Source organism: Lacerta agilis, chromosome 7, assembly GCF_009819535.1.
Source record: "Lacerta agilis isolate rLacAgi1 chromosome 7, rLacAgi1.pri, whole genome shotgun sequence".
Classification (NCBI taxonomy): Eukaryota; Metazoa; Chordata; class Lepidosauria; order Squamata; family Lacertidae; genus Lacerta; species Lacerta agilis.
In genome coordinates this window covers 48,490,573-48,506,373 of record NC_046318.1, presented here as the reverse complement: position 1 = coordinate 48,506,373, position 15,801 = coordinate 48,490,573, and the positions used below count along the sequence as shown (strand labels likewise).

Sequence of the window (15,801 nt, the reverse complement as noted above, 5' to 3'; positions counted from 1 at the left end):
CAAACACCCCCAATATATAAACAAGGCTTGAGCTCCTGTGTTTGTCCACAGCTAGAGCTACAGATGAACACAGTGTAGTTGTGTGATGACAGGAACAGCTGACTCATTAGTAGAGAGCAGTGAAAGGTAATTAACCCTGGGAAAAGTACAGCTGCCATGCGAGCTGTTCCTTTCTGTAGGATCTGATTAGAAATTAGTGTTAAACCACTGATTCTTTTAAAAAATGTCATTGATAATTCACTTTCACTTTCAGGTGTGGCCCCCCGAAAAAGGGGCTGGAATGGTACTTGCGGTGTCGTCAGGCTGCTGTTTTTAAAAAGGTCATTAATCTTTAAAAAAAAAAAAAAAAAGGCTGTTTGAGAAAACACCACACACCTGTTTGGCTCCCAACGGAGTTTTCTAATTATGATCACTGAATGTTTTGAGGACACACTTAAAATCTGTGGACAATGTGAAGAACGCTTGAAATGATAGATAGACAAATAAGTCAGGGAATTGTTCTTTCAAATGAAGGAATTGGTGTACTTTTATGTTGATCATGTAGATTGTTTTTAGCATCTGCTGGAAATATTTTTTTTTACTGGTCAGCATCTTATCTTTATAAACAGCCCAGTATTGGGAATGGCTTATACCAGGGGTCAGCAAACTTTTTCAGCCATGGGCCAGTCCACTGTCCCTCAGACCTTGTGGGGGGCCGGACTATATTTTGGAAAAAAATATGAACTATGCCCCACAAATTCCTATGCCCCACAAATAACCCAGAGATGCATTTTAAATAAAAGCACACATTCTACTCATGTAAAAACACCAGGCAGGCCCCACAAATAACCCAGAGATGCATTTTAAATAAAAGGACACATTCTACTCATGTAAAAACACACTGATTCCCAGACCGTCCGCGGGCCGCATTTAGAAGGTGATTGGGCCGTATCCGGCCCCCGGGTCTTAGTTTGGGGACTCCTGGCTTATACAGATGTTGCAACATTAAAAGAAGAATAAGTGAAAACAGGTTGCAGTGGAACTAAATTTTACATAGTATATATAAAACCTTATTTGCCTTATTCTTATTTTATCATAGGCTTTAACAGTATTTGGGATAACTAGTACAGTACCTGTTTTCTTGTGTGTGTTAACTGAGGGGATTGTTTTCAAATATGTAACTGTGTTTCTAGCCAGCGATATTTGCAGATACATAATCTGTAACCCTCACTCTATCAATGGTGCAGCTTTAGAAATTGTTGGCTGCAGCGTTTTCGGGTCGATAAGAAAGTTGAAGTTTTCAAAACACATTTTTGAACACCATTATGGGGCCCGAGATGCAAGATGGAATCAACACAATTTAACCAGTTTAACGTGGTAACTGGTATAGTGACAAGTTGTATATGTTGGTTACTCTTTGTTTTCTTTTTTTGTTGTTTTTAATGCCTTGAACAGCAGGTCTTGGGCAAGTAGTGAGAACAGGATTCATGTCTTCCCAGAAAACATATAAAATCTGAGTTAAGTCTGATTCTGCAAGGCTGTAGTCTCACCTTGAACCTGTGACATGTCAAATTATTCAGGAGTCCAGTCATGTTGCTAGAACTTGGCCCCTCAGAGCCTGAGGAAACTCTCCTAGACCAAGTGTCTTATATTTTCCAATTATAATGTCAAACACATGTATAGCTTATGCATGGTCATCAAAGATTGTCCATAAGCACAATGCAGTAAATGCTGGGAAGGCCTGCCTCTAACTGTTAGGGCAGTTACAAATCTTTTAGAGGTGGCAGACTGCATTTCATATGGCACTGTTGAATTTAATGAACATATGTGATTTGCATGCTCAAAGATGGCACACTCCTTTCTTTTGTGTGACTCAATCCCCTCCCCACCCCACTCCTTTGGGGTATGTCTGTCATGTCTATTGAAGTAAGAAACCTTTGTTCACAAAGAAGAAGGGGACTGTGGCTGAAGCCTGAAAGGAATAGCTTTTTCTTGTTGTTGATGCCGAAGATGAGGGTGATTTTAAGGTATTTCCAGTGCACAAGGCGCTTTACAATTATTTTACTATTATTATTTTGAAACACTTGTCTTGTAAGATCAAAAGTTAGGAGACAGCAGTAAAATAACTGAAATAATTAGAAGACAAAAGGCTAAGAATTCTTAAGTATCCCAGTGATGTAATGGGTAGAAAAGGGGGTTCCCCCTCCCTTTCCATTATTTCTTACACTGACAAACCAAGCTTCAGATCCCTTCACATACATGAAGTTCAATGACTTCAGGCATTTCAAGGTTCTTATCCTGGCCTACCTTAGATGTTTGTTAATCAATGATAAAATGTCTTTAAAACTTTTGCACACTGATAAGTGATATAGAACCACAATACCCTGGGATTTCTATAAATAGTTCATGCTTTGCTTCCAAAGCAGTGTTCTCTTCCATCCTAAAGAGCAGGAACATACACACACCATATGCACGAGCATGATCACAGGAGAGGGAAATGGTATATTCCTACAAATAAAGTTCCCAGAGATATTCTCTCCCTTTGCAGTGGAAGTGTTACAGCTCATAGGAGCATTGCAGCAGACTCCTAGGACTCATCAACACAGATGCAAATAAAACGTTTTAAATGTGTTGTAAAGTGCAATATACAAATGTGACACTAGATGGTGATAGTGAGCTATGTAAAGTTCAATGTATTTTTCAAAACTCTTTTTAAAAAGCATTTTCACAGCGGTTTTTATGTGTGTGTCAATTCCACCCTAGTTACTGCTATGAGCAAGCCTGTGGTAGGGCAAGTCCATATCACTTTCTCGTGGCTGTAGCTGAGCGGGTTCCTGTATTAAAGGGAAAATCTTCCTCCCATCCTTATTTAGGGTTTCTGCTGCAGTGTTGACACTATTGAATAAGTTAGAAGTAGAGCCTGGCTGGTTGCCCTTTTCATTCTGTGGTCATGAACTGCTGTGCAGGGGCTTCCTTCACATCATCATCTTCCTACAGTGCAGAGAGCCAAGGCTGATCAGCACCATTCCTCACACACTCAGTTCATTGTAGCTGGGTATGACAAGGGTCTTCTCATTTCACTTGCCCTGACACAGGGCATCAAAGTGATGGGTGCTTGGATGACAAAAGTACAGTGGTACCCCGCAAGACGAAATTAATTCGTTCCGCAAGACTTTTCGTCTTGCGGAAATTTCGTCTTGCGAGGCACCGTTTCCCATAGGAACGCATTAAAATTTAATTAATGCGTTCCTATGGGGAAAAAAGTCCGGGGGCCCCTTCCGACCGTCACCGGAGCCTCGCCGCGCCGTGTTTTAAAGCTACAGGGAACGAACAGCAGCACTGCTGTTCGCTCCTTGCAGCTTTAAAACGTGGCGCGACGCGGCTCCGGTGGGGAGAGGCGGCGTCGGATCGCGCACGGCCATCCAAAATGGCGGCGCGATCCCACTCCGCCCCCCCGCGCACCGGAGCCTCGCTGCAGCTTTAAAACGCGGCGCCGCACCATTACAGGGAACTGTAAAGGCTTACCTTTTTCTCCGGTCGGGAGGGGTGTTGTGCATCGCATCCATCTTGGATCGACTGTGCAATGCTTCTGTTCGCTCCCTGCAGCTTTAAAACACGGCACGGCGAGGCTCCGGTGCGCGGGGGGGCGGAGTGGGATCGCGCCGCCATTTTGGATGGCCGTGCGCGATCCGACGCCGCCCCCCGCGCACCGGATCCGCGTCGCGCAGCGTTTTAAAGCTGCAAGAAGCGAACAGCAACACTCCCTGCAGCTTTAAAACACGGCGGGGCAAGGCTCCGGTGCTTACAGTGGTACCTCGCCAGACGAATTCGTCTTGCGAAAAAGAGCCATAGACGAATTCGTCTCGCGAGTCAACTAAAAACTCGCAAAACCCTTTCGTTTTGTGAGTTTTTCGTTGTGCGAGGCATTCGTCTTGCGGGGTACCACTGTATATAAAGGCACACTTTTGTAGATACAGTAAACATAGAATTCCTTCAGGCCAATTAGTTCCTGGTGGGGAATGGTGAGCATGACATTGACTCTGGAGTGTTTCTATTGATTCCACTTCCTCATTCTGTTTTTTGAGTGCTACTTCATCACTGTTTATTATTGATTATATATGCAGCTCACCAAGCATAGATATTCACAACTTTTCTCCTTCATAATACTTGTCCCATGAAAACTTGGTGGGTTGTGCCACATAGCTATCATACCGGTCATTCCCAAGCATCTAAAGCCTCTGAGTTATTTCATGATACTGGTCACATTTACACCATACAATTAAAGTGCCACGACACCACAAATAATTCTGGGTAGTTGTAGTTTGCTATAGGTGATGACGATTGTTAGAAGGTCCCTATTCCCCTCACAGAACTATAATTGCTGGAGTTCCCTGTGAAAAAGGATTGATTGGTTAATCCTAGAAATTGTAGCTTGGGGTTGGGGATCTCCTATTAACTGTCAGCTCCCAGAATTCTTTGGAAAAGCCATGATGATTACGGTCCCTTCCAACTCTACAATTCTATCACTTTTTAAAGTAGTATCTTAGTGCTTTAAATGTATGGTGTGAATGTGGCCTAATGTTGTAACCCTCACTATGTCTACTCAGAAGTAATTTCCACTGCGTTCAATGGGCCTTACTCCTGAATTGGAATCTAACCCCAGTACCTTTTTGAAATAAGTATGCATTTTTCTCTTCTTTGCAAATTTGGGTTGTTAATTTAGACAAAACTATTTGGTAAGTGTTAGCACATTTTTACTCTGAAGAACACTTGGATAAAAAATGTGTGGTAATGAAAGAAATCGTTCTGAAATCACAGAGCTGTTTGTGTACATTTATATTCAAAATATTGCGTATTATTCTAACCCAGGTCTTGAAGTTAAGTGATTACTTCAGCAACACACAGTTGCCATAGTTACCCTAGGATAACAGAGAATAAGGACTCAGCTATACAGCTGCAAGGTTTTAAATGTGTTGTAAAGTGCAGTATACAAATGTGACACTAGATGATGACAGTGAGCTATGTAAAATTCAATGTATTTTTCAAAACATTTTTTAAAAAGCATTTTCACAGTGTATTTAACATGTGTGTAGATTCCACCTAACTTTTCTTTCTTTGACAATGCAGCTTGAAATTTGGAAAAGAGGCAAACAAGCATCAGAAGGTTATTATTTGGGTTTTCATACTAATAGACTCTGGAATGAAAACAGAAGTATTGATAGTTTAGCATTTCTATAGTTGACATACATACCTGGTTCTCCAAAAATACCAAATTGTGTTTCAGCTGTTCACCATCACCCATTCCAAGCAAGGACAGGAGACTCTTTGGGGATGTAAAATTTTCTACTTTTACCATAATTGATTATGAAGTTCTGAAGTATCTGTTTAAAACTCCAGCATTCTAAAAGAGGGGAAATACCCAAAACCAGTGGTGGCTGGTGCCCATTGGGACTGGTAGGGCATAAAGCAGAGAGACTGAAGGTAGGTGGAGCCAGAGTCAATGAGAGGTGAAGCCAGCTAATCCTAGTTTTGCCCCCATCCTCCTCCCTGATGAGTTCTGCAAGGGCAACATGGACACCAAGGAGGAGGAGGAGGAGGAAGAAGAAGAAGAAGGAGAAGCTGACAATCAATGCCATCCCTTTGATTGGTTATAAGTAAGGAAGTAGGCAAATAAGGGTTGCCCAAGGGCAGACTGAGCAAAGTGGGGCAGTGCCCCATTTGTCCTAATGGACCAACCTACACTGAACTAAAGCTCTCCAAGGTCCACCTTTATTGTTCATTAATCTATCCTACCTCTTTAAAGGCCCAATAGGAGGGAAATGGAATTTATTTTAGTGAAGATGTATTCCAGCTTCAGGATAATCTGCGTCTGTGGTTTAGCACTGAGTTACGTTCTCCACAAAGTGCTAATGGAGGTCAATGTAGCTTCCTTTTACTGTTTATAACCAAAAGAGTTTTTGCATAGTTGGCTGCCGAGGACCAAAATGATGTGCTTCCGTGTATTTCACCTTCAGCTTGAAAGCTGCAGTGATTAACAGGACTTTTATAAAGTTTCTGTGTAGTTACAAGGACAGCTTCAATCTTCTGTCATTTTTTTGCATTACCTATGATTATGCTTTTACCACCAAAATGCATTTATTTTAAAGGTAACAATACAGACTCGGAGAAGAGCTTATGTTTCATCTATATTTATCAGCACTCACTGTACATTTGTGTCTTCATTACCAGGAAATATTAAGGGACATTGTGCCATCTATTCCTGTTTACAGTTTATTATGCAGAGATAGGAAACACTTAGCATGTAAAATGAATGTAGAAATTATTCCTGGATAGAAACACGGACATTTCCCACTCGTTGGCTCTTTCTCCTCCATCACCGGATCAGAGTGTAATTGTCAGTAATCAGGCCTGCTTGCTGCTGATAAAACCACTCTGAATGCTAGCAGCCTTCTTTGTGTGATGACTCAATTATTCCAGAAGTGCCTCATCAAATCTGCCCCATCAGCTGGGCTAATAAATAAGGAGAAGAAACTGGCCCCCCAAAGCAAATTATAAATCCATTTGCATTAACCATTTCGCTGGTCCATGATCTAGGCAGAAATAAGCATGGCAGATTGTGTTAAGCTTATTTGAATATGTTTATAATGTTTACAGCAGGCACCCCCCTCCTTTTTTTTCTTTTTTCTTTTTTTGACACAAGGTGTTGGAACTATCAGCCATGAATAGCATCTAAATGCAGTTATGTTAATTAATGTGAGGCCTCAGGCATCTTTGTGAGATAGTTTGTTGCTTGAATCAGGTGAAAGTTAAACCTTTCTGCAAGGCAAAATATGATCTTGCACAAGGCATTAGAAACTGCTGCAGTGTATTTAAAATAAAATAAAAAGAACGCAAAGGAGGTTGCTTTTTACAGGTGTTGTGAGGACAAGCACAGAGGTGAAAGGTTTTCTCATTGAGGCAAAGGGAATCTGTTCTCATTGTGTCGCAGCAGTAACTAAAACAAAGTTAAGTCATGTGTCATGAAACACAGGGAGCAATTGTACTCTGAATTCAGTGTGACAGCCACCATTTAAAAGTAATGGTTAAAGAGTTTGTTGCCTTTGGGATCCACAGGCAGAAATCTTGGCAGTTGGCCCCAGATCATGATGGGAACCAGGGCAGACTCAAGACATTACACTAGATGATGAAAGAAGAAGATAGTACTGCCCTTCCTCCCATTCCACGTACAGGAAACTGACTCTACATGTAAAGTTTACTTTGAGACTAGCAAGAGGCTAGCATCCTCCACTGCATCTGAGGCCAACTGGCTAGTTTTAGGGTGGTGGACAAAAGGTGGCATGGCATACATAGGTCTGATCCTGAAACAGAGCGGAGTGGTCATGGGAAGCTGCCACTGTTGTTCCTTCAATATGTGCCTGGTGTTATTGCCTCCCTCTGATGGCTGGCCTGGCACACAAGGTCTCCCATGGCTTGTGCGAGACCTAAATCTCCTATTTTATGAGGACCCCTACATAACAATGATAGGCTACCGCCCACTTGACATAGGCTTTAGTGAGATGCAAGGAAGCCTAGTGTGGTCAAGTGACCTCTCCAAGTAACACTAGGCATCCTTCCACCTTTCTGAGACCTCTGGCACACGGCAGTAATGGATTGTAGAATCCATCTCAAATGCTGCAAAATCCACTGCAAAATGTTGGGCAAGATGGAATGGATTCAGCTCATTCTATGCATCACTGAAACTTTTTGGAAGTTCATAAATATTTGTATGTTAGATTTGGGACTTTAAAATGCTTGCCCATAGCAAGTGATATCATATGCTTATTTTAAAAAAAATATATATCCAGGGGATTCACTGTACTACTAACAGATTCAGGAGAATAGGTATAATTATGTCAATTGTGTCTTTCTTACCATATACACATTTCCAGTTAAGCTACATTTTTCTGATTATTTACACTTTTGCACCAAGTTACATTTTATCTTATGCAAAGTCATAAAATTGGAAATAAAATGTAAAGTTAGCGCAAATAATGGTTCAGATTTCTGAACCAACGTTTGATTGGAACCAATCACAACAGCACCCTATGGGGCACAAACTCAGTTTTTGAGATGGCATCGAAGGAACTGTCACATATAGGAAGGAACATGCATTGTGGGAATAAGCTCACATAATTCAAAAAATGGTTCAGTGTTGGTTAATGGTTTTGCATTATACATGGGTGTTCCAGAAAGTGGAATAAAAATACCTCATATAAAATGGTTTTATTTCCCCCAAACAGAATTATTCCTTTATTTGCCCTTCATCCTAAGGCCACAGGGCAGGTTACAACATTAAAGTGTATGAAAATTTTGCATTGGCATGTCTATCGTGATGGTGAAATGAGCGTTCCCCACATCAAATGGGGTGCGCATGTTGCGAGGTTGCGGGGAGACTCGTTGGATCATGGTGGCAGCTCCTGGCAGTTGGTTTGGCTTCGCCTTCCCAGGTTGGGATACCTGTGGACTCCACCTACTCTAGCAGCCGCCCAATCCCGGCTGGGGAGGTGTTGCCAGGGGGATTGGCCAGGTAGAAGGAGGGATTATACAGTACACACAATAGAACTTGAGTGATACCTGGGAAGCAGTCATTGGATTCAGAGCTTCCCCACCCTCCACTCCCTCAATTGACGCTTACTTTGCAGGTTTAACCACTTTTTTCCACAGCCACGCAGGCACTGCTATGACAAGGTCGCTGTTGAAGGGCCGGAAAGGAATTTCCTTGCATTGGCAGGTTTCGCCTTTCCCATAGCAATTCGTCACAACTTTGGCGGTTGCAGGCCTTGGGCGGAATCCTTTAGTCATTTACAGGATTGGAGGGGCATGGGGCGGTGACCCCTGCCCCCATTGCGGTGGCGATAACAGGGTTCCCATTAAAGGGGTCTCAGGGGGAGGCATTGACCAAACGCCCAGGGTCGTCACTGCCCTCCCCTTCCAGCGGCAGCGAACATAGGGGGTGGGCTATCTGCTTGAACATATGTTCTACAGACTAGCCCACTTCCCAATCATGCTGGATAACCCTGAAGTTACCCAGAACCCCAGCTGGGGGGCTGGAAAGGATAAACGCCCAATGCCTGAGCCAAGGTCTTCCTACATCTGAAATATTAATACAGTTGTGGCCAATTTAATCCCATAGAACGTTGTCATGAGTCATTATTTCCCTCAGGGGCTGCCCCAGGGTACAGGGAGACTTCGCTTGGCCGCACAAAAGGGGTCAAACTTCCTTTTCAGGGCCATTACTCGGGTTGCAGATTGCTAATTTTAAGCTACAACTTTGCAGGTAGCAATAGTAGAATCTAAAAGCAACCAGTGTGTTTGCAGATAACAACTCAAGCCACAGCTAATCCACAAGGCCCTCCTAATGAATGGCTTCTTTGATGGGCACATAGAGAACTTTCAGCGCATGACAGAGTTGCACTGCTCCTCTATCTCACACCTTTATTTAGATAATTGCTGAACTCATAATGAAATGTGCCGCTTTTTATTTTCTTTTAAGGATTTTTATTGATATATACCAACCAACAAATGCAGAATTTAAAGCATACATGCCATATGGCATGCCCCACCCCATAACATGTAAGTGGTACAGGTTAACTAATATTAGCATCTTTCAACTTCCCTCAACAGTATTGCCATCTAAACACCTATATGTGTGGACTTTTTGAATGCAGCTTATTGTGCATTTGGTTAACATGTAGTCCATAGGGCAAATCATGCTGGCAGCTACGTTGACACACATTGAAAATTTGCAGTACACATCAGCCTCACGGACTTTATTAGCACAATATTGGAAAGAAGAAGGTGTCCCGTCTAAAGAAGACTGGCAAGTTAAACTAATGGAATACACTGAAATGGCAAAATTGATGATGAAATTAAGAGGAAGAGTTGATAATGAATTTAAGGAAGACTAGAAGATGTTTATTGCATATATACAGAAGCAATGTACACAGGTTAATACATTAGCAGGGTTTTAAGATTACCGGTACTTGTAATTTTATTATGAATGGATAATAGGGGATTTAAATATGTTACAAACTTAACAATGGACATGCAGTATCTTGATAAAGACTAGAACCAAGGAAGGGATTAGAGGGAAGTCAATTTGTTTTGCATTGTTGTTTATTTTTATTTTTTTTATTTTTTTGGGAAAAATAAAATGTTATTAAAAAAGAAAATTTGCAGTACACACTAGTAGAGCTTTTGAAGTTGGGCCAATGGGCCAATGTTCATGGGTTGCCAACTCCAGGCCTATACTCTCAGGCCTAACAGGTCCATAGGCCTAATCCCCTAACCTAAGGATGAAAGTGGATGGGGAAGAAACATTGTTCTCCTTGCAGGAGACTATTTTGCTGTGGCTCTGCTGCTACCACCAGTGTTCCTCCCCCCCCCTTTTTAAACAAAGGTGCTGGTGCTCACCACAAAGTTGTTACAGGAAGTGGCATGCTTTACCCCCAGGAAAAAAAGGACGGCATACGTTCATTAGAACATGTAATGGTGAGAGCCTCAAGTGTGCAACTGTATCAAACAACACAGCAATATTTGTAAAATAATCTTCACAATCATGAAATATGGCAAGGGAGCATCCAAAAACATATCCATTTATTCCAGCTCAAATATTCACATGCTCAATAAGAGACTGGACAGTTTGCTTGTTTCACTGTACTGTTAGCATGACCATGCATAAGCTGCAAACTGGGTGGGACAGAACTGCTGTGCTAGCTTCCTGGTAGGTGGGTCACTGTTGCTTACTGGGAAGGAAGGGGTGATGTGGTGCAAACACACCAGCAGGAGTGCTGGTTGTCTCCATCTGCTGCTTCTGTGACCATGAATATAAAACTCACAATAAACTTCCTAGGTCTATTTAATGATGAAACAAGTGGAGGGTCAATCTGTCTGAAGGCTGATTGAAGGCGCTGTTACATTGACTTATTGGTTAATGGAGAAAAGCCCAGTGCTGTATGAAGGTCTTAATGTGTTTGGGAGGAAGGTCCATAGTACAACAGCAGAGCGCCCTATTAGTGCCCGGAAACTTCAGGGAGGGCTGGGGAAAACATCTGCCTGTAATCCCAGAGAAGCACTTCTTGACATTATTCAGACAATATTAAACTAAGATGGACAAGGTATCTGACTTGGTACAACATGTCTTCCTACATTTCAAAACAATTGTCATCTTTTGAGACTCACACATGCATAGCCTAAAAATGTGAAGGATGTGAAAATAGCTAACAAATACATTGAATATCATTTCAAAAGCTAATTTTCCATCAAAGAGGTGGTTTTTCTTTTATCCGTAAGACTTGCGGGCTGCACTGGTCCATCATCAAGAGCAAAATACTAGAGTCTCTTTGAAATGACGGAGGCCTTCAATCAAGATGAAACCCAGCTCATCATGTTGTCTAATGTCAAGGGGTTAGGAAATCCCTACAGCTTCGTGATACTTTTCAGAGCCGTTTTTGCAGCATCGCTGCCTCAGTCAGAAATCTATTGCACTTTGTAGTCAGTCTGCAAAGTTCCACCCGCCCCTGCCCTCTGTGCACTTTCCTAAGTGGATCTCAGCTGTGCTGTCTTAACTCTCGGTCCCTTAGGAAGCAAGAGACAGCAGATGGGGTTAGGGCAGAGGACTGACGCTTCTGACAGTAAACGGCCCGGTTGTTGAGTTGAAGCTGTGAGCGTCAGGAAGCGCCTTGCCCCCTGAGAGCCAACCACTGAAGAAAGTTGAAAATGAGCCTTTTGAGAAATGCTATTTAAAAGTAGTAAAATTTACAATTGTGCAGATGATGTGCTGCTGTGTGGTTATTCGGATGCTAATGAGTTTGACATTGGGGGACTCCAAGGGTTTACAGCTACTCCCTTATGTGATTTAGTGCTTTATTGGCAATCTTTGAGAAAATAAGTGGAAAATGTATCGCTAATAAATATATAACCTGATGGAGCATTAGAGAGGGAGAAAAGGCTGCTAAATTTAAGGATATAGAAAGGGCTTCATTCAGGGATCCTTTGTTTTAGGATAATGTGTTGCAAACAAAAGGACAGAGGCAGGTGCAAAGTGGCTCTTGTACAGAACAAGATTAGTAAATTAAAATCTTATCAGGGCACACAACCTATTTTTTTGAGTAGCATGTCTATTATAAGATTAACATCCTTTTAGTTAGTTGGATCATTTCCCTCCTCTTAGCTGTAATGTTCACTCGGTGCTGTGTGTACTTGCTAAACTTTTCTTTGTTTGACATGTTACGAATTAGAAGCCTAGGAGTAGTGAGAACCATGCCAAAAAAATTGTGTGTGTGTGTGTCTATGTAATATCTCAGAAAACTTTAAAAGTAGATATTTTTATTTCAGTGGCTGAAATATTATTTATTAATATGATTGTCTCAAACTTGTCAAACTACAAAAAAGTAAACTCATACCATGATAAATTTGTGCATAAATGTTAAAGTGCAGATCTTTACTGTGAACTGCACTGGCTGCAATGGACTTACTCAAGTTCACTGATTTCAGTAGGTCTACACTGAGTACAATTTGTTGGAAACCACCCTAATTGTTAAGTTCTAGAGTATTATTTCCAGAACACTTCTGAAAATGTTTTCAGCTACCATGTCAAAAGAACAGATAATAGGCTATATTTAGTCTAGGAAGTTGAAAAGAGGTGTGGGGGACAGGCAGAATTGATCTGAAGCAGCCAGGACACAGGCATTTCCATTTCTGAAAACAAGACAAATTGGTCACAGTCCATCAAGAACTTTTCTTGCACAGTTGAAATGGTCCTATCATGTCCAGTTGAACTAACAACAACAACAACAACAATAATAGTTCCAGGAGAAGTGATTGTACACAAAGTTTGGCATTACCAAATAACATTTTTTTCAGCTTTCAATATTAAAAGAACAAACTGACACTAATGTGAATTTTCTCAAAGAACTAGATTCAGAGTAATTTCTGAGCACTCATCTTCTGCTGCTGTCTTCTTATTTAGAGAATACTAAGCAAATACTCAGTATCAAAAACTCTCAGGTTAGCATTGGTGCTGCAAATACAAGTTATTCAGTTGGATTCCTTAAGTGTTAATGTAGCTTATATATCTTGAGGGATTAACACTAGCACTTCTGGCTTCTTTAATTTACATGACAACTTTAATGTACCAAGTGAGCTTCACTTTATCTGGTGTAGTGCATTGTCAAAAATTAAGAACAAAAGACAAGCCCTGCTGCATCATACTCAAAACCTACACTTTGCAGCATTCTGTTCTCACAGCCAGATGCCTAAGGGAAGCCCACAAGGAGGACATGAGCACAAGAGCACTTTCCTGCTTGTGAATCCCAGCACCTGGTACTCAGAGGCATATTACCCATAATACTGGAGATAACCATGATTAGTAGTCATTGATAGCCTTATCTACCATTAATTTATCTAACCCCTTTTAAAGCCATCTAGTTGGTGGTCTTGTAGTAATGAATCATTATATAATACTTACATAAAAGATGGGGGACTGAATGTTGCAAATAGTTAAGCCAGACATTGATTTAATATGATAACCAAAACAACCCCATGGATCAACTTAAGATATACAGTAGGGACGCAGGTGGCACTGTGGTCTAAACCACACAGCCTAGGGCTTGCCAATCAGAAGGTCAGCGGTTGGAATCCCTGTGACGGGGTGAGCTCCCATTGTTCGGTCCCAGCTCCTGCCCACCTAGCAGTTCGAAAGCACATCAAAGTGCAAGTAGATAAATAGGTACCGCTCTGGTGGGAAAGTAAACAGCGTTTCTGTGTGCTGCTCTGGTTTGCCAGAAGCGGCTTAGTTATGCTGGCCACATAACCCGGAAGCTGTCTGCGGACAAACACCAGCTCCCTCAGCCTATAGAGCGAGATGAGCGCGCAACCTCAGAGTCGTCCACAAATGGACCTGACGGTCAGGGGTACCTTTACCTTTACCTTTAGTGACATAAATACGGACTTATGCTAACTTGACTAAAACCTGACTTCATTCCTTGGGGTGAGGCATACTTGCTGGTCCTAGATCTCTAACCAAGAAATCCTTATTCCTCCCCTTAGATGTGCTACTTCAGCATATTGTTCTCCTTTTTAGCATATGCATCATCTTCCTCCTTTTCCTCTATAGCTGACCCTGTGTGGAATTTTGGATTGTTAACTCCTTGTGTTTGCCTAATACCATGTTGCTACTCTGTAAAGTGCTGCATATATTGATGGTGGTACAGTTAATCATCATCATTATATCAGTGCGCCCTTTGTAGCATGAGCATTTAATTTCTAGAAAAAGTTATGTTGGGTCTCAAGTCTGCCTTGACCTATGATTTGGACATTTTCCCCTATTAGTTCTGATATGTGCAGACTCCTTGTCATCAATTCAGTGATGAAGGAAATGCACTCTGCACCTGCTCAGGATATTTCTATTTATTCCTACATCATGCACTTCCTCCTTGTTTAAGCTCTAACGCTGAGCCATTGCACAAATTATTAAGCCCTGCTTTGCAGCTCTTGGTGCCCCCTTCCTTTCTCAAACAGGTTCTGCTCTGCAAACCGATAGAACCACTAAAGAAATGTTTAAGTTTTAATTCTCTGGAGGTGGAGCACTTGACAGTAACATTGGGCTGTAAGTATCCCTTATCCAAGGTTGTTTCATCCAACCATTGCGAAATATTGCAAAAAGAGAGAAAGACCAGTATTTATTAAATGAGTCCTCACAGAATGTCTTTCAAGTCTATCCCTCTAGCGCAGAAGTGGACAACCCATTGCCCACCAGATGTTGCTTTGCTACAGCTCCCATCATCTTTGGTCCCGGCAGCTGGGACTGATGGGAGTTGAGTCCAGCAGCATCTTTCCCTCTTCTAGCCTCTCCTGTACTCTGGCTCTCATATGTAACATTGTGTACTGTTTTGTAAAATCTATGCATCTTATTTCCAAATAAATAATGTAGGTGTCAGTTAAGTAGCATGAATTTCCCTCTTAGTTTAAAACAGAACAATCCAATTCTCCATAACTTAAATTTATAATGCTCACATCTACCATGTGTGCTCAAATGTTAGCATCAAATCCTCAAAATATAAAACTATTTTAAGAGCAGGATTGAATTTTGTATAGGTGCACTTATAATTCTTTTCAAAGTAATGGAAGTTTACCCACTGAAAAGCACAGGGCAGACTCTTCACACATACACTGATAACAGGGCAGGGGAGCAGAAATTTAGCACACTTTCCTCCTGCTTGGTCTGTGATTTTGCTCATTCATTTTGCATTCTTTCTTACAGAGAATGAATTTTTGGATTATCTGTTAAGTCAAACAAGACATTTTGGTCCGAGAGACGGATTTGGTCATTTGGAATTTGCACATAATTTTGCTCCGAAGCAAGCAAAGGTGGGAGAATGCATTCAGTGTTTAGTTTTGAGTGGAAAGTATGTGATTTCATTTGTTGAGTTGCTGTTCCATTTGGAAATCTCATTATGACTTCCAAACTTTGGCTTCATTTAAACTCTTAACAAAATTTGATAGGTCCATGTAGCATCTTCTCAATACAACAGGCCGATACTTCTGATGCTTTCTCATTCTCAAATGAGCAAGCAGCAACAATATTTTCAGAGCCGCATGTGCTCATCAGAATTGAAAATATATTTTAATATGTACCATTTTCATTATAAGAATTTAAAAATAATAATACAGCACCAAACATGCACCAAATGTTGCATGTTTGCAATGTCACAACACATGTTTTGCATGTGTTTAACATGATTAATGTTTGCGGTGCGCATCATGTGCACGTAAACAGTTTGT

General features: G+C 41.4%; 1 protein-coding gene across 8 annotated transcripts in view; it reads left to right on the top strand.

The window, feature by feature from the left end:
• ST18 (ST18 C2H2C-type zinc finger transcription factor) overlaps positions 1–15,801 on the top strand; it is a 128,743-nt gene that overhangs the window by 28,439 nt on the left and 84,503 nt on the right. For 2 of the 8 annotated variants that reach the window (XM_033155190.1, XM_033155191.1), the window contains exon 2: positions 15,281–15,387. The exons of the other annotated variants lie outside the window; for them this stretch is intronic. The gene's annotated coding sequence lies outside the window, so the exon portion shown is untranslated. The remainder of the gene's footprint in view (positions 1–15,280; positions 15,388–15,801) is intronic. 8 annotated transcript variants of the gene reach the window in all.